At 47.5% G+C, this 17,879-nt stretch overlaps 11 non-coding genes across 11 annotated transcripts; all 11 read left to right on the forward strand.

Moving 5' to 3' along the window:
- The first annotated feature begins 9,657 nt into the window (after nt 1-9,657).
- Nucleotides 9,658-9,729, forward strand: trnap-agg (transfer RNA proline (anticodon AGG)). The gene has a single exon. It is a non-coding gene; the product is annotated as a tRNA-Pro (tRNA).
- Nucleotides 9,730-9,984: 255 nt separating this feature from the next.
- On the forward strand, nt 9,985-10,057 carry trnaf-gaa (transfer RNA phenylalanine (anticodon GAA)). The gene has a single exon. It is a non-coding gene; the product is annotated as a tRNA-Phe (tRNA).
- A 90-nt stretch (nt 10,058-10,147) lies between these two features.
- trnaq-uug (transfer RNA glutamine (anticodon UUG)) lies at nt 10,148-10,219 on the forward strand. The gene has a single exon. It is a non-coding gene; the product is annotated as a tRNA-Gln (tRNA).
- A 240-nt stretch (nt 10,220-10,459) lies between these two features.
- On the forward strand, nt 10,460-10,531 carry trnaq-cug (transfer RNA glutamine (anticodon CUG)). The gene has a single exon. It is a non-coding gene; the product is annotated as a tRNA-Gln (tRNA).
- Nucleotides 10,532-13,394: 2,863 nt separating this feature from the next.
- On the forward strand, nt 13,395-13,466 carry trnap-agg (transfer RNA proline (anticodon AGG)). Its single transcript has one exon. It is a non-coding gene; the product is annotated as a tRNA-Pro (tRNA).
- An 88-nt stretch (nt 13,467-13,554) lies between these two features.
- On the forward strand, nt 13,555-13,628 carry trnai-aau (transfer RNA isoleucine (anticodon AAU)). Its single transcript has one exon. It is a non-coding gene; the product is annotated as a tRNA-Ile (tRNA).
- Nucleotides 13,629-13,721: 93 nt separating this feature from the next.
- On the forward strand, nt 13,722-13,794 carry trnaf-gaa (transfer RNA phenylalanine (anticodon GAA)). The gene has a single exon. It is a non-coding gene; the product is annotated as a tRNA-Phe (tRNA).
- Nucleotides 13,795-14,408: 614 nt separating this feature from the next.
- On the forward strand, nt 14,409-14,480 carry trnaq-uug (transfer RNA glutamine (anticodon UUG)). Its single transcript has one exon. It is a non-coding gene; the product is annotated as a tRNA-Gln (tRNA).
- Nucleotides 14,481-17,238: 2,758 nt separating this feature from the next.
- On the forward strand, nt 17,239-17,310 carry trnap-agg (transfer RNA proline (anticodon AGG)). The gene has a single exon. It is a non-coding gene; the product is annotated as a tRNA-Pro (tRNA).
- An 88-nt stretch (nt 17,311-17,398) lies between these two features.
- On the forward strand, nt 17,399-17,476 carry trnai-aau (transfer RNA isoleucine (anticodon AAU)). Its single transcript has one exon. It is a non-coding gene; the product is annotated as a tRNA-Ile (tRNA).
- A 224-nt stretch (nt 17,477-17,700) lies between these two features.
- trnaq-uug (transfer RNA glutamine (anticodon UUG)) lies at nt 17,701-17,772 on the forward strand. Its single transcript has one exon. It is a non-coding gene; the product is annotated as a tRNA-Gln (tRNA).
- Nucleotides 17,773-17,879: the final 107 nt, after the last annotated feature.

Here is a 17,879-nt window from a genome sequence, read left to right on the forward strand (position 1 = left end):
CTGTGGCAGTTGGAGCAGCAAGTAGATTCCAGAGGAGGCATTTTCTTATCCTTATGAATGTAGGCAGTTGTGTTTTCTCTTCCCCGGAATGTAAGCTTTCAGTGGGAGGCTGGTCGAATAAAATAATTCTGCTTTTTTTTTGTAGTAATCCAAGCGTTTGAGCACTGTGCTGATTTGCTGAAGTTAAAATTAGGTGATAAAAGGAGATAAAATATAGAAATATAAAAGCGATAGAGCAAAGCGCGGAGCAGTAAGCGAGAGCGTCCGAACAGTAGCTGAGCAGGAAGTAGTCGTCATCAGTAGTAATTATCGTCATCTTTGCAACAGGTAAGTCTATTCTTCACGACTGTATAATCGATCATTATTTATTAATAAACAGTGTTTGTTTTTAGACAATTAAACATGCCAATAAAGCTAGCTAGCGTGTAATAGCACACGTTTTCTTCTGTACATGTGAACCTGCAACTTTACCATGATATACAGTAAAAAACATGCCACTACTGTCAAGATAATTAGCCGACCGCTAATTAAGCTATATCCTCCTTAAACCATTTTTTTTGTTGTTGTTAATTTAGTATTTTTTTGTGTCATTCATTACATTATTTTGAGCACAAGAAGATTTTTACTAAAACCTTTAAAAAAAAAGTTTAATTCATATATGTTATACTATACTATGTTATACACCAGTATACATATTTATGTTATCTTTTTAAATACTATGTTATACATATTTAAAAAGACATGAATAGGCAAAAACTGTCAGGATACAGGCACAGAGGCGGAGGTAAGTGAAAGCAAACGTGAGTTTATTTACAGTGATATATGTGCAGAGACAAAGTTCATGTGCGTTGACGATCACGTCGTGCAGAGGATCCCAGGTGAGCAGACCCTTCTTCAGAGAGTTGGATGTGGGTAGACAATGTCCAGTGATACGAATACTTTTCTGTTTCAGATCCAGGGAGGAACAGGGAGATCTCGGTGGACACGTGGAGCACTTGGATTCAAATGGCAGGACTCGGGAAACAGGGAACCAGACTGGAATACTGGAGACAGCAAGACAGGGAGACAAAGGTGAGTATATTCAGGGGTGAGTATAGTTACGTGATGGATCTTCGTTGGCAGACTTGGAAACTTCGGGAAATCGTGGGTAACGGTCTTCTCCTGTTGGAGGCTTGACAATGACTGGGGTGTGCGTGAGTGTTTTATAGGGCTGGGTAACGAGGTGACTGATTGTGAACAGGTGTGACTGGTTAATATTCCGGGGAGAGTGACCTTTGAGTGGTGGATGGGAATGAATCTGATTGACTCCTGACACTACCCCCTCCTCCAGCGTCCGCGCCAGCGGACCTAGGACCCCGACGTCGTGGGGGTCTACCTCGAGGTCGAGGAGCAGGTTTGTCAGGGTGTTGTTCGTGGAAGGCAGTGAGTAGCATGGGATCAAGGATGTCCTTACGAGGTATCCAACACCTCTCTTCCGGTCCATAATTTTCCCAGTCAACCAGATACTCGAGTAGACCACCCCGACGTCGGGAGTCCAGGATCTCTCTTACAGCGAAGATGGATTCTGTTTCAATGGGGGGTACCGGAGGATTTTCATCTTGTGCTAGATCTGTAGAGGGGACTGGAACAGGTGAGTGATGGGGCTTCAGGAGGGAAACATGGAATGAGGGGTGGATGCGGTAGTGACTTGGCAGACGGAGCTGGTAGGTAACTGGATTGATTTGTCTTGTTATGGGAAACGGACCGATGTATCTTGGACTTAACTTGCGACAGGGTAGTCTCAAACGGATATCTTTTGTTGAGAGCCAAACCAATTGTCCAGGTTGGTATTCGGGGGTGTTGCTTCGGTGAGTGTCTGCAAAGTGACTGTGACGGTTTATGGCTTGTTGGAGGTGATGGTGAGCTTGGTTCCATATTCTCTCACTGTCCCGGAACCAGGCGTTAACTGCTGGGACTTCTGAGGGTTCCCCGGACCACGGGAACAGTGGAGGTTGGTAACCCAGAATGCATTGGAACGGAGTCAGGTTGGTGGAGGTTTGTCTAAGGGAATTTTGGGCATACTCTGCCCACACGAGGTAACGACTCCAGAGGTGCTGATTGGCATGGCAGAAAGTTCGGAGGAAACGGCTGACATCCTGGATTTTTCGTTCTGCCTGACCATTAGCCTGTGGGTGATACCCTGAAGTGAGACTTACGGTGACATTCATCAGTGCAAAGAAGGCTCGCCAAACTTTTGAAATGAATTGAGGCCCCCTATCTGATACAATGTCCTCTGGGAGGCCGAAATTCTGGAAGACATGTTCCATTAAAAGTTCTGCGGTTGCAAATGCTGTGGGTAAGTTTCTCAGGGGAATCAGCTTACACGCTTTCGAAAAGCGGTCGACGGCCACCAGGATGCAGGTGTTCTCTTCGGAGGGTGGAAGATCAGTCACAAAATCCACCCCAATGTGCGACCAGGGTCTTTGGGGAACGGGCAGAGGCATGAGTTTTCCTGCGGGCAAATGACGAGGGTTTTTGTTCATTGCACATAGGATGCACCCCTTGATGAATGATTTGACGTCTCGGAGCATGTTGGGCCACCAGTAGCAGTTTTGGAGAATGGAGCAGGTTTTGGTGACTCCTGGGTGACCCGTACCAACGGAGGAGTGCGCTGAGGAGATAAGTGATATACGGAATTCATCGGGTACGTAGATTTTCCCAGCTGGGCATTCCGTAGGACTGGGTTGGTTTCGAGACAATTCCATCAGTTGTTCGTTTAAGTCCCACTGAATGGGATTGACAAAGATTTTCTCTGGAAAGATGTTCTCGGGTTCTTCATGGTGAGTTTCAGGAGCATGGAGACGAGACAGAGCATCCGCTCGGACGTTCTTGGAGCCTGGACGATAGGAGATCTGGAAGTGAAATCGAGTGAAGAAAAGCGCCCATCTAGCCTGGCGTGGATTGAGTCGTTTTGCTTCTTTCAGATACTGGAGGTTCTTATGGTCGGTGAGAACCAGGAACGGGTGTTTGGCGCCCTCCAACCAGTGTCGCCATTCTTCAAGCGCAAGTTTTACCGCCAGGAGTTCCCGATTGCCGATATCATAGTTTACTTCGGCGGGTGACAACTTGTGGGAGAAGAACGCACATGGCATAGGTTTGGGTGACAAATTGGAATACTGAGACAACACTGCTCCTACTCCAGTGGTGGAGGCATCGACTTCTACGATGAACATCTCTTCGGGATTAGGATGTCGGAGTAGAGGGGCAGTGGTGAAGGCGGTTTTCAAAGACTGGAATGCGTGGTCGGCTTCCTCAGTCCAGAGCAGCGATTTTGGCTTTCCCTTTAGGAGTGACGTTAGAGGAGCTGTTAGCAGGCTGTACTGGTGAACGAACCTCCGATAAAAGTTGGCAAAGCCAAGGAATCTTTGCAATTCTTTTACCGTCTGTGGGGTTGGCCAGGAAGTGATCGCCTTGGTCTTGCGATCGTCCATCTGTACTCCTCTTTCACTGAGTTGATAGCCTAGGAATTCGACTGAAGTTTGGTGAAATGAGCATTTTTCTGCTTTTAGGAACAAAGAGAACTCACGTAGCCGTTGGAGGACTAAGGAGACGTGTCGTTGGTGTTCCACTGGATCCTTGGAATAGATTAAAATGTCATCGATGTAGATTATTACGAATCGGTTCAGATAATCTCGGAGTACCTCGTCCATAAAGCTTTGAAAGATGGAAGGAGCGTTGACCAGTCCATACGGCATAACCAAATATTCGTAGTGGCCAGCAGGGGTGATGAACGCGGTTTTCCATTCGTCGCCTTCTCGAATTCGGATGAGGTTATATGCGCTCCTCAAGTCCAGTTTAGTGAACATCTTGGCCTCACGCAGCTGCTCCAGTGAGGAAGGAACCAACGGTAGTGGATAGCTGAACTTCAAGGTTATTCTGTTCAGGGTTCGATAGTCGATACAAGGACGTAGTCCGCCATCCTTCTTAGGAACAAAGAAAAAGCTGGCAGCAGCAGGTGACGTGGAGGAACGGATATACCCCTGTTTCAGAGCCTCTTCAATGTACTGTTGCATGGCTTTCTGTTCGGGAATAGACAGGGAGTAGATTCGTCCCTTAGGAATGGGTTCTCCTGGAACAAGGTCGATCGCACAATCCCAAGCTCGATGAGGGGGTAATTTAGCAGCCTCGACAGGATTGAACACATCTGCAAACGAGGAATAACAGGTAGGTATGGAAACGGACAGACTCTCAGTGGGGCTTTCGATGGAGGTTGAGTTTACTGGGACAATGTTAGGTGCATCAACGATGGATGTGGTCGCCAACTCGGCAGTTCTGGATGCACACCTACACCCCCAGTTCAGGATCTTACCAGATGACCAGTTGATATTGGGTTGATGTCGAATAAGCCATGGGCGACCCAGAATTAGATCAGTCTGACTGTTCTCTAATATGAAAGGTTCAAAAAGTTCGTGATGTGTATTTTCGACACCCAGGATGATGGGTTTAATCTGAGCTGTGACATACCCCTTATTTATGGTTTCACCCGTCACTGCATGGATGGAGTATGGTCTGGTGGTGGCTGATTTCTCGAGCTGGAGTTTTTGGCAGAGCCTTCCGGAAATGAAGTTTCCTGCCGACCCGGAGTCCACTATGGCTGTGGCAGAAACATGGAAAGTCGTGGATTTTAAGATCACTGAAATAGTTAGTGGGGCTGATACCGAATCGGCCGTAAAGACAGAACTCACAAGCATTCTGGGGGGTCGAGTCGGACATGACTGACGAAAGTGTCCTCCCATTCCACAATACAGACATAACCTGAGTTCACGGCGCCGGGCACGTTCCGCTGGGGACAGTCGGTAAGTATCCAATTGCATCTTTTCTCCATCTGCTTCGGGCGGAGCTTCCGTGGGATACTGAGAATTACTAGTGGGTCGGCGATTTTCTAGATAACAGCCCTGAGATCGTTGATGCACACGGAGAGCTTGTTGGATAAATTTTTCAACACCCAGACTGTCATCATATATCGCCATTTGCAGACGGAGAGCAGGATTCAGACCACGTCAGTAAACAGAAATGAGCGCCTTCTCGTTCCACCCACTTGCAGAGGCTAAAGTGCGAAATTCCAACGAATACTCAGAAACCGATCTTCGACCTTGGTATAGTTGCAGTAGTTTGTCACTGGTGGAAGAATCATCAACTGGTCGTCCGAAAACTTCTTTAAAATGGTTTACAAACCCTTGTACCGATGAGGTTGTAGTGGACTCCTGTAACCACATGGTTTCAGCCCATCTCAAAGCAGCCCCGGATAACTGTTGGATGATAAAAGCGATTTTCGATCTTTCTGTGGGATATAACTGATTTTGCTGTTCCAGAGCAAGCGAACACTGAAGCAGGAACCCGTTGCAATCCTCCACCCGTCCGGAGAATGGCGCTGGACGTGATGCTTGGTTAGCGAAGCATATCATCGAAGAAGTGGAGTCTGCGGAAGTGCTGAGCGTAGACTGACCGGAATTTTGAACAGTGGCTGTAGACTGTACAGGGTTATCACCATGGCGGGTAGCTTCCATCGCGCTGTTTAACTTTTCTGTTCTGGTCAAGCCTTCTGTCAGGATACAGGCACAGAGGCGGAGGTAAGTGAAAGCAAACGTGAGTTTATTTACAGTGATATATGTGCAGAGACAAAGTTCATGTGCGTTGACGATCACGTCGTGCAGAGGATCCCAGGTGAGCAGACCCTTCTTCAGAGAGTTGGACGTGGGTAGACAATGTCCAGTGATACGAATACTTTTCTGTTTCAGATCCAGGGAGGAACAGGGAGATCTCGGTGGACACGTGGAGCACTTGGATTCAAATGGCAGGACTCGGGAAACAGGGAACCAGACTGGAATACTGGAGACAGCAAGACAGGGAGACAAAGGTGAGTATATTCAGGGGTGAGTATAGTTACGTGATGGATCTTCGTTGGCAGACTTGGAAACTTCGGGAAATCGTGGGTAACGGTCTTCTCCTGTTGGAGGCTTGACAATGACTGGGGTGTGCGTGAGTGTTTTATAGGGCTGGGTAACGAGGTGACTGATTGTGAACAGGTGTGACTGGTTAATATTCCGGGGAGAGTGACCTTTGAGTGGTGGATGGGAATGAATCTGATTGATTCCTGACAAAAACAAGTGTTTTTTTGTTTCAACAAATGATTCTCAACTATGTTATAAAAGATATACCAAAACGATTTGATATACCATTTTAAGTTTTAGATCTGTTTGATGATCATATTATTATGAATTGTCATAAACGCCTTTATGTTATATTTGGTGTTTCTTAGTAATCTCTGCCACAAAAGCTAAACAAAACAAAACGATTTAAGCATGGCATGATACCAGCAAGATTGTACCAAGAAGTGTTATTGATTTTCTTATTAAAAAGTTCATCACACTATTTACAATTTGTACACAAGGCAATTCAAAGTGATTCACAGTTGTGTAAAAACAATAATGCTTATGCGCATAATAATAATAATCATTAATTATTATAATATTATAATAATTAATTACATAAAAAAGAAATGCTGTAGTAAAATACTTTCAGTTGGAATATGACAGCTATGTAACGTTCTGTTTATGCCTGTGTCCTTTCAGATTATGTATGCATACCCGGTTTTACGAAGAACCTCTGAGGGTCGACTCCTTATGGGGCCAACTGAGGAGGCCAATAGGAGGAAGATCGTGTTGGCAGGGAGGGCCAGGTGTAAGGAGGAGGTCCTGGCTGAGGCCACTGCCTTTGTGAGGCAGAATGGAGGGAATCCTGGAGACCAGTTCCTGGTTCTGGCTCACTGCAAGATCCAGTTTGGGAAACACCAGGGTCAGAGGTTCCTGTGGCTGCTGGAGAACTCACTGGGGTATGCCTGCTATCTGGTCAGCAGCATTTTGGGGGAGGAGGAGAGGGACAACCCGCTGTCTGACAACAAACACCTGTTCCTCAGATACACCTCGAAGATCAGGGAGGTAGGCGAGGCTGTGGAGGTGTGTCATATAAAACAGGCCATGCTGCAGGAGGCCCAGAGGACAGGAGACTCTGGATGTCTGATGGTGGAGTTTGGGGATTTTAGGGGTAGGTCAATGAAGGAGGTGTATGAGGACCCAAGCAAGGAGGCCCAGGCTATTATCATCACCTACCTGAAGAAGGCAAAGGCCGGGCCTAACACCAATATGGCCCTTTTCAAAGCATACGTGCCTTTAGAGGCAGGCTCCAGCCCACGTGCCCACCACCACTGTGCCCACTGCATCTGTCCTCACTGCTGCTGTGCCCACTGCCACTGTGTCTGTTCCTCCTCCACCTACTGCCACTAAGAACAGGCCACTGCTGGCGACCAATGTGAAGGCCCTGTTGGCGTGGGGGAAGCATTTATCTGCTTCACAGCTGGCACAAAAGATTTTGTCTCCAGCCAAACCCTGTAAGTGATTTGCAAGCTTTAAAATCATTACAGTATATATTATGCAGTATATATGTCTAACGAAAATACGTGTTCAACAGCTGCAGGACCACGTGTACCACCTGCGTCTGAGTCCGCAGCCCGGAGACAGCTCTTTACATGTGGTGAGTATCACTTAACGCATACAAGTGTGTTGGTGACATGTGCTTAGTGTTTTATGTTATTTTACAGACTCTGCTGCTACGGATTTTTTTGAGGAGGAAGATGACCTGGAGATGGCAACTGTAGCCTCGCAAGCTGAGGAACAACTTCCTCAAGGTATGTAAATCTTAAACAATATTTTACAAACAATTACAAATAAAACAAAACAGTATTTTTTAAATGACATATTATTTTATTTCACAACACAGAGGAATGGCACTTCTCAGGTGTCAATCTACATTCACTCTTTGAGTGAACATCCTCAAAGGAAAAAAGATAATTTAAAGGTGTATGTAAAAGGTTTTATTTAATGTTTTATCGTAATCACTGACTAAAGCTCATTCTTGTCATCTCACACTTCCCCCACTCCCCTTGGAATAAGTGGCTGTTGTAGTGTTTGGTCTGCTTCGCTTCACACTTGGCTGATCCCATCTTTTTTTCTTCTTGTATTTCTTCTAATGGTGCTTGGATGAAAAACAGGATGATTTTCACTGCTTCCTTCCATCTTTTAATCATCATGTCATCTCTCTACTAATCATACATGCTTTGCAGTAAACCTTGTAATCGCAGTAGCTGTCCAGCAGAGCTGAGAAAGTCATGCAGTGAAAGTCTAAAACAATAAGATAATTTTGTTGTGTTTTTTTACGCTCCAGCCACTGCAGGCTCGAGAGGCCCTGCTCCTGCCCCGGCTCGTGCTACTGCCCCTGCTCCTGCCCCTTGTCCTGCTCCTCCAGCAATGTGGACCCCTGGCCAGGTGTCCCAGTCGCCTGCAGAGCTTCCTGTCCACTGGAAAGAGCAACTCCCATCTTTCCAGCAAGGCCTTCAACCCCTGTCCCTCTGCACCAGGACCATCCTCACTACAGCCACCCACAGGACTGCAGCGCCCTGCCCAGCCTCCTCTGCAGTCTCCTCCTCTGCGCCCTGCCCAGCCTCCTCTAAAGTCTCCTCCTCTGCGCCCTGCCCAGCCTCCTCTGCAGTCTCCTCCTCTGCGCCCTGTTCAGCCTCCTCTGCAGTCTCCTCCACAGCCTTCTGTCCAGCCAAGTGCTGCCTCTGCTCCTGCAACATCAACTGGGTCCAGTGTTGCAGACCAGGCTCCTGTAAGTAAGCTTCTCATTATTCGTATGCAAGTGCTGCAGCGTGATTTCCAATGACCACAACAAAAGAGGCCGCATTTCCTCTGTGCTGGAAACTTTGCACTGGCTACCTTTTAATTGTAGATTTAATAAAAAAATTGCGCTTTAAGCCATGCAAGCTGGAATGTTTGCGGCTCGGCAGCAGCAGGGAGGATGTATGTTTCGGCTCATTGGTATAGGGGTATGATTCTCGCTTAGGGTGCGAGAGGTCCGGGGTAAGTTTTTTCTTTTTTCTCCAGCCACTGCAGTCTCGAGAGGCCCTGCTCCTGCCCCGGCTCGTGCTACTGCCCCTGCTCCTGCCCCTTTTCCTGCTCCTCCAGCATTGTGGACCCCTGGCCAGGTGTCCCAGTCGCCTGCAGAGCTTCCTGTCCACTGGAAAGAGCAACTCCAATCTTTCCAGCAAGGCCTTCAACCCCTGTCCCTCTGCACCAGGACCATCCTCACTACAGCCACCCACAGGACTGCAGCGCCCTGCCCAGCCTCCTCTGCAGTCTCCTCCTCTGCGCCCTGCCCAGCCTCCTCTGCAGTCTCCTCCTCTGCGGCCTGCCCAGCCTCCTCTGCAGTCTCCTCCTCTGCGCCCTGCCCAGCCCCTCTGCAGTCTCCTCCTCTGCGCCCTGCTCAGCCTCCTCTGCAGTCTCCTCCACAGCCTTCTGTCCAGCCAAGTGCTGCCTCTGCTCCTGCAACATCAACTGGGTCCAGTGTTGCAGACCAGGCTCCTGTAAGTAAGCTTCTCATTATTCGTGTGCAGGTCCTGCAGCGTGATTTCCAATGACCACAAAAAAAGAGGCCGCATTTCCTCTGTGCTGGAAACTTTGCACTGGCTACCTTTTAATAGTAGATTTAATCAAAAAATTGCGCTTTAAGCCATGGAAGCTGAAATGTTTGCGGCCCGGCAGCAGCAGGGAGGATGTATGTTTTGGCTCGTTGGTCTAGGGGTATGATTCTCGCTTAGGGTGCGAGAGGTCCCGGGTTCAAATCCCAGACGAGCCCATTATTAGGCTTTGCTTTTAATCTCTTCAGCCTGATTAGGGCAACCAGGATATTTGTGAGAAATTGGGGATAAAATGTGCCAGAGAGAGGCCGGTTAGCTAAGTTGCTTAGAGCGTGGTGCTAGTAACGCCAAGGTCGCGGGTTTCATCCCCGTACGGGCCACTCATTTTCTCTCTGGGACCTTCGCTCTGCTCTTCTCGAAAATGACGGGCGGTCTCCCAGACATCCCTGCTGGCTAAACCATGCAAGTATCTGTCCGAAATGGCTCAGTTGGGAGAGCGTTAGACTGAAGATCTAAAGGTCCCTGGTTCAATACCGGGTTTCGGCAGAGGAACCACGTCCGCCTCTTTTAGTCTACCTGATTCCACCTAGCCTCATCGCTATCTGCCTCTCAGACAGCCAGCTAGCAGAGTGTGTTGGTTCCATGGTGTAATGATTAGCACTCTGGGCTTTGAATCCAGAAATCCGAGTTCAAATCTCGGTGGAACCTTTTTAGGTTCTTTGCGGAAGGGAGGGAAAAAACAGAGGTGATGCGCAACTGCTGACGTGGCGGTGAAATTGGCACTCTCAAACCGAGTCGGAATTGGGGAAACATAGCTTAAAAAGCAAAGGCTTCATTTGCTCCTTGCTATCGTGCTTCTGGACTCAATGACTTAAATCCTTGCTATCGTGCTTCTGGACTCAATGACTTAAATCTCTGCTGCTCATGGGAAAAGTTGACACACGCCAAGGTTCCATGGTGTAATGGTTAGCACTCTGGGCTCTGAATCCAGCGATCCGAGTTCAAATTTCGGTGGGACCTGCTTTTGCCAGGAATGTGTGCAGTACCTCGTTCGAAAAAACTTTTTCGGCAGCACTGAGCCGCAAGAGCTCATCTAGGTAGTGCCCCTTGAAGTGGGGCGTAAAAAGGATGGACAGCACTGGAGAATGCAGGCATCGATCCCACTACCTCTCGCTTGCGCCTACTGCTTCCTACCGATTGAGCCAAAGTAAGCCCAAAGTAAGCCCACGTGAGCCAATTGTGTTTCTCTGCTGTGGCTTACCTTTGACCAATCGCGTTCTCTCCTGTGGCTTACTTTTGACCAATCGTGTTTCTCTCCTGTGGCTTACTTTTGACCAATCGCCTTTCTCTCCTGTGGCTTACTTTTGACCAATCGCGTTTCTCTCCTGGCTCTGCTCCTGTGGCTTACTTTTGACCAATCGGCGACCGCTGTTATTATCGTCATCTTTGCAATCTTTGCAACAGGTAAGTCTATTCTTCACGACTCAATAATCGATCATTATTTATTCATAAACAGTGTTTGTTTTTAGACAATTAAACATGGCAATAAAGCCAGCTAGCGTGTAATAGCACACGTTTTCTTCTGTACATGTGAACCTGCAACTTTACCATGATATACAGTTAAAAACATGTCACTACTGTCAAGATAATTAGCCGACCGCTAATTAAGCTATATCCTCCTTAAACCATTTTTTTGTTGTTGTTAATTTAGTATTTTTTGTGTCATTCATTACATTATTTTGAGCACAGGAAGATTTTTACTAAAACCTTTTAAAAAAAAAGTTTAATTCATATATGTTATACTATACTATGTTATACACCAGTATACATATTTATGTTATCTTTTTAAATACTATGTTATACATATTTAAAAAGACATGAATAGGCAAAAACAAGTGTTTTTTTGTTTCAACAAATGATTCTCAACTATGTTATAAAAGATATACCAAAACGATTTGATATACCATTTTAAGTTTTAGATCTGTTTGATGATCATATTATTATGAATTGTCATAAACGCCTTTATGTTATATTTGGTGTTTCTTAGTAATCTCTGCCACAAAAGCTAAACAAAACAAAACGATTTAAGCATGGCATGATACCAGCAAGATTGTACCAAGAAGTGTTATTTATTTTCTTATTAATTAGTTCATCACACTATTTACAATTTGTACACAAGGCAATTCAAAGTGATTCACAGTTGTATAAAAAACAATAATGCTTATGCTCATAATAATAATAATCATTAATTATTATAATATTATAATAATTAATTACATAAAAAAAATGCTGTAGTAAAATACTTTCAGTTGGAATATGACAGCTATGTAACGTTCTGTTTATGCCTGTGTCCTTTCAGATTATGTATGCATACCCGGTTTTACGAAGAACCTCTGAGGGCCGACTCCTTATGGGGCCAACTGAGGAGGCCAATAGGAGGAAGATCGTGTTGGCAGGGAGGGCCAGGTGTAAAGAGGAGGTCTTGGCTGAGGCCACTGCCTTTGTGAGGCAGAATGGAGGGAATCCTGGAGACCAGTTCCTGGTTCTGGCTCACTGCAAGATCCAGTTTGGGAAACACCCGGGTCAGAGGTTCCTGTGGCTGCTGGAGAACTCACTGGGGTATGCCTGCTATCTGGTCAGCAGCATTTTGGGGGAGGAGGAGAGGGACAACCCGCTGTCGGACAACAAACACCTGTTCCTCAGATACACCTCGCAGATCAGGGAGGTAGGCGAGGCTGTAGAGGTGTATCAGAAAAAAACAGGCCATGCTGCAGGATGCCCACAGGACAGGAGACTCTTGGTGTCTGATGGTGGAGTTTGGGGATTTTAAGGGTAGGTCAATAAAGGAGGTGTATGAGGACCCAAGCAAGGAGGCCCAGGCTCTCATCACCTACCTGAAGAAGGCAAAGGCCGGGCCTAACACCAATATGGCCCTTTTCAAAGCATACGTGCTGAAGAGGCAGGCTCCAGCCCACGTGCCCACCGCCACTGTGCCCACTGCATCTGTCCTCACTGCTGCTGTGCCCACTGCCACTGTGTCTGTTCCTCCTCCACCTACTGCCACTAAGAACAGCCCACTGCTGGCGACCAATGTGAAGGCCCTGTTGGCGCGGGGGAAGCATTTATTTGCTTCACAGCTGGCACAAAAGATTTTGTCTCCAGCCAAACCCTGTAAGTGGGTAAGTTTTTTCTTTTTTCTCCAGCCACTGCAGGCTCGAGAGGCCCTGCTCCTGCCCCGGCTCGTGCTACTGCCCCTGCTCCTGCCCCTTATCCTGCTCCTCCAGCATTGTGGACCCCTGGCCAGGTGTCCCAGTCGCCTGCAGAGCTTCCTGTCCACTGGAAAGAGCAACTCCCATCTTTCCAGCAAGGCTTTCAACCCCTGTCCCTCTGCACCAAGACCATCCTCACTACAGCCACCCACAGGACTGCAGCGCCCTGCCCAGCCTCCTCTGCAGTCTCCTCCTCTGCACCCTGCCCAGCCTCCTCTGCAGTCTCCTCCTCTGCGCCCTGCCCAGCCTCCTCTGCAGTCTCCTCCTCTGCGCCCTGCCCAGCCTCCTCTGCAGTCTCCTCCTCTGCGCCCTGCTCAGCCTCCTCTGCAGTCTCCTCCACAGCCTTCTGTCCAGCCAAGTGCTGCCTCTGCTCCTGCAACATCAACTGGGTCCAGTGTTGCAGACCAGGCTCCTATAAGTAAGCTTCTCATTATTCTTGTGCAGGTCCTGCAGCGTGATTTCCAATGACCACAAAAAAAGAGGCCCCATTTCCTCTGTGCTGGAAACTTTGCACTGGCTACCTTTTAATTGTTGATTTAATCAAAAAATTGCGCTTTAAGCCATGGAAGCTGAAATGTTTGCGGCCCGACAGCAGCAGGGAGGATGTATATTTCGGCTCGTTGGTCTAGGGGTATGATTCTCGCTTAGGGTGCGAGAGGTCCCGGGTTCAAATCCCGGACGAGCCCATAATTAGGCTTTGCTGTTAATCTCTTCAGCCTGATTAGGGCAACCAGGATATCTCTGAGCAATTGGGGATAAAATGTGCCAGAGAGAGGCCGGTTAGCTCAGTTGGTTAGAGCGTGGTGCTAATAACGCCAAGGTCGCGGGTTCGATCCCCGTACGGGCCACTGATTTTCTCTCTGTGACCATCGCTCTGCTCTTCTCGAAAATGACGGGCGGTCTCCCATACATCCATGCTGGCTAAACCACATAAGTACCTGGCCGAAATAGCTCAGTTGGGAGAGCGTTAGACTGAAGATTTAAAGGTCCCTGGTTCAATCCCGGGTTTCGGCAGAGGAACAACCTCCGCCTCTTTTAGTCTACCTGATTCCACCTCTCAGACAGCCAGTTAGCAGGGTGTTTTGGTTCCATGGTGTAATAGTTAGCACTCTGGGCTTTGAATCCAGCGATTCGAGTTAAAATCTCTGTGGAACCTTTTTAGGATCTTTGCGGAAGGGAGGGGAAAAACAGAGGTGATGCGCAACTGCTGACGTGGCGGTGAAATTGGCACTCTCAAACCGAGTCGGAATTGGGGAAACATGGGCTTAAAAAGCAAAGGCTTCTTTTGCTCCTTGCTATCGCGCTTCTGGACTGAATGACTTACATCTCTGAACCACATGGGAAAAGTTGACACACGCCGAGGTTCCATGGTGTAAGGGTTCGCACTCTGGGCTCTGAATCCAGTGATCCGAATTCAAATCTCGGTGGAACCTTCATTTGCCAGGCTAAACAGCACAAGTACCTGGCAGAAATAGCTCAGTTGGGAGAGTGTTAGACTGAAGATCTAAAGGTCCCTGGTTCAATCTCGGGTTTCGGCAGAGGAACCACTCCCGCCTCCTTTAGGCTACCTGATTCCACCAAGCCTCATCGCTATCTGCCTCTCAGACAGACAGCTGGGAGGGTGTGTTGGTTCCATGGTGTAATGGTTAGCACTCTGGGCTTTGAATCCAGCGATCCGAGTTCAAATCTCGGTAGAACCTTTTTAGGTTCTTCGCGGAAGGGAGGGAAAAAACAGAGGTGATGCGCAACTGCTGACGTGGCGGTGAAATTGGCACTCTCAAACCGAGTCGGAATTGGGGAAACATAGGGTGCTTCTCAATATCCCTCCTCGTCTCCTCGTTCCTCTGTCCTCCATCCTATGACCCGGAAACCGATCGAGCTCAGCCACCTTGAAGGACATCTCAATTCTCTAATTGCACCGCGAGGAGGCGAGGATCGAGGAGTGAGGAGGCTTTCAGAGGATTCATGAGCGAGGATACACAGGTGTATCCTATGCGGAATTGTTTTATTGACTAAACGTGACGCACGTATACATTCTCCTCCCCCTTCACATCGGTCACAATCTGTTTTAAAGTATACTTTACCTTTGCAGTTTATATAAACCACACATTACACATATTTCAACAGGGTATCTTGCTTTATTATTATTTATTATGAATTTCTTAAATAAACAAACTGCAACAACATGAGGGCAGATCCTTTGAGCGCTGCTGATGACGCTATGAAGTGACGCTCGAGTGATCAAGTATTCCAATGTATAAAAAAGCTTTCATTCGATTCCTCCATCCTCATTTTTGTCATTCATTACATTATTTTGAGCACAAGAAGATTTTTACTAAAACCTTTAAAAAAAAAAGTTTAATTCATATATGTTATACTATACTATGTTATACACCAGTATACATATTTATGTTATCTTTTTAAATACTATGTTATACATATTTAAAAAGACATGAATAGGCAAAAACAAGGGTTTTTTTGTTTCAACAAATGATTCTCAACTATGTTATAAAAGATATACCAAAACGATTTGATATACCATTTTAAGTTTTAGATCTGTTTGATGATCATATTATTATGAATTGTCATAAACGCCTTTATGTTATATTTGGTGTTTCTTAGTAATCTCTGCCACAAAAGCTAAACAAAACAAAACGATTTAAGCATGAAATGATACCAGCAAGATTGTACCAAGAAGTGTTATTTATTTTCTTATTAATTAGTTCATCACACTATTTACAATTTGTACACAAGGCAATTCAAAGTGATTCACAGTTGTATAAAAAACAATAATGCTTATGCTCATAATAATAATAATCATTAATTATTATAATATTATAATAATTAATTACATAAAAAAAATGCTGTAGTAAAATACTTTCAGTTGGAATATGACAGCTATGTAACGTTCTGTTTATGCCTGTGTCCTTTCAGATTATGTATGCATACCCGGTTTTACGAAGAACCTCTGAGGGTCGACTCCTTATGGGGCCAACTGAGGAGGCCAATAGGAGGAAGATCGTGTTGGCAGGGAGGGCCAGGTGTAAAGAGGAGGTCCTGGCTGAGGCCACTGCCTTTGTGAGGCAGAATGGAGGGAATCCTGGAGACCAGTTCCTGGTTCTGGCTCACTGCAAGATCCAGTTTGGGAAACACCAGGGTCAGAGGTTCCTGTGGCTGCTGAAGAACTCACTGTGGTATGCCTGCTATCTGGTCAGCAGCATTTTGGGGGAGGAGGAGAGGGACAACCCGCTGTCGGACAACAAACACCTGTTCCTCAGATACACCTCGCAGATCAGGGAGGTAGGCGAGGCTGTAGAGGTGTATCAGAAAAAAACAGGCCATGCTGCAGGAGGCCCAGAGGACAGGAGACTCTTGGTGTCTGATGGTGGAGTTTGGGGATTTTAAGGGTAGGTCAATAAAGGAGGTGTATGAGGACCCAAGCAAGGAGGCCCAGGCTCTCATCACCTACCTGAAGAAGGTAAAGGCCGGGCCTAACACCAATATGGCCCTTTTCAAAGCATACGTGCTGAAGAGGCAGGCTCCAGCCCACGTGCCCACCGCCACTGTGCCCACTGCATCTGTCCTCACTGCTGCTGTGCCCACTGCCACTGTGTCTGTTCCTCCTCCACCTACTGCCACTAAGAACAGCCCACTGCTGGCGACCAATGTGAAGGCCCTGTTGGCGCGGGGGAAGCATTTATTTGCTTCACAGCTGGCACAAAAGATTTTGTCTCCAGCCAAACCCTGTAAGTGGGTAAGTTTTTTCTTTTTTCTCCAGCCACTGCAGGCTCGAGAGGCCCTGCTCTTGCCCCGGCTCGTGCTACTGCCCCTGCTCCTGCCCCTTATCCTGCTCCTCCAGCATTGTGGACCCCTGGCCAGGTGTCCCAGTCGCCTGCAGAGCTTCCTGTCCACTGGAAAGAGCATCTCCCATCTTTCCAGCAAGGCTTTCAACCCCTGTCCTTTTGCACCAGGACTATCCTCACTACAGCCACCCACAGGACTGCAGCGCCCTGCCCAGCCTCCTCTGCAGTCTCCTCATCTGCACCCTGCCCAGCCTCCTCTGCAGTCTCCTCCTGTGCACCCTGCCCAGCCTCCTCTGCAGTCTCCTCCTCTGCGCCCTGCCCAGCCTCCTCTGCAGTCTCCTCCTCTGCGCCCTGCTCAGCCTCCTCTGCAGTCTCCTCCACAGCCTTCTGTCCAGCCAAGTGCTGCCTCTGCTCCTGCAACATCAACTGGGTCCAGTGTTGCGGACCAGGCTCCTGTAAGTAAGCTTCTCATTATTCGTGTGCAGGTCCTGCAGCGTGATTTCCAATGACCACAAAAAAAGAGGCCCCATTTCCTCTGTGCTGGAAACTTTGCACCGGCTACCTTTTAATTGTTGATTTAATAAGAAAATTGCGCTTTAAGCCATGGAAGCTGAAATGTTTGCGGCCCGACAGCAGCACGGAGGATGTATGTTTCGGCTCGTTGGTCTAGGGGTATGATTCTCGCTCAGGGTGCGAGAGGTCCCGGGTTCAAATCCCGGACGAGCCTATTATTAGGCTTTGCTTTTAATCTCTTCAGCCTGATTAGGGCAACCAGGATATTTCTGAGCAATTGGGGATAAAATGTGCCAGAGAGAGGCCGGTTAGCTCAGTTGGTTAGAGCGTGGTGCTAATAACGCCAAGGTCGCGGGTTCGATCCACTTTTTTACGGGCCACTCATTTTCTCTCTGTGACCTTCGTTCTGCTCTTCTCGAAAATGACGGGCGGTCTCCCATACATCCATGCTGGCTAAACCACACAAGTACCTGGCCGAAATAGCTCAGTTGGGAAAGCATTAGACTGAAGATTTAAAGGTCCCGGGTTTTGGCAGAGGAACAACCTCCGCCTCTTTTAGTCTACCATATTCCACCTCTCAGACAGCCAGTTAGCAGGGTGTTTTGGTTCCATGGTGTAATGGTTAGCACTCTGGGCTTTGAATCCAGTGATCCGAGTTCAAATCTCGGTGGAACCTTTTTAGGATCTTTGTGGAAGGGAGGGGAAAAACAGAGGTGATGCGCAACTGCTGACGTGGCGGTGAAATTGGCACTCTCAAACCGAGTCGGAATTGGGGAAACATGG

This window comes from Siphateles boraxobius, unplaced genomic scaffold, assembly GCF_051911475.1.
Source record: "Siphateles boraxobius isolate OS27281-9 unplaced genomic scaffold, OSU_SipBor_1 19, whole genome shotgun sequence".
NCBI lineage: Eukaryota > Metazoa > Chordata > Actinopteri > Cypriniformes > Leuciscidae > Siphateles > Siphateles boraxobius.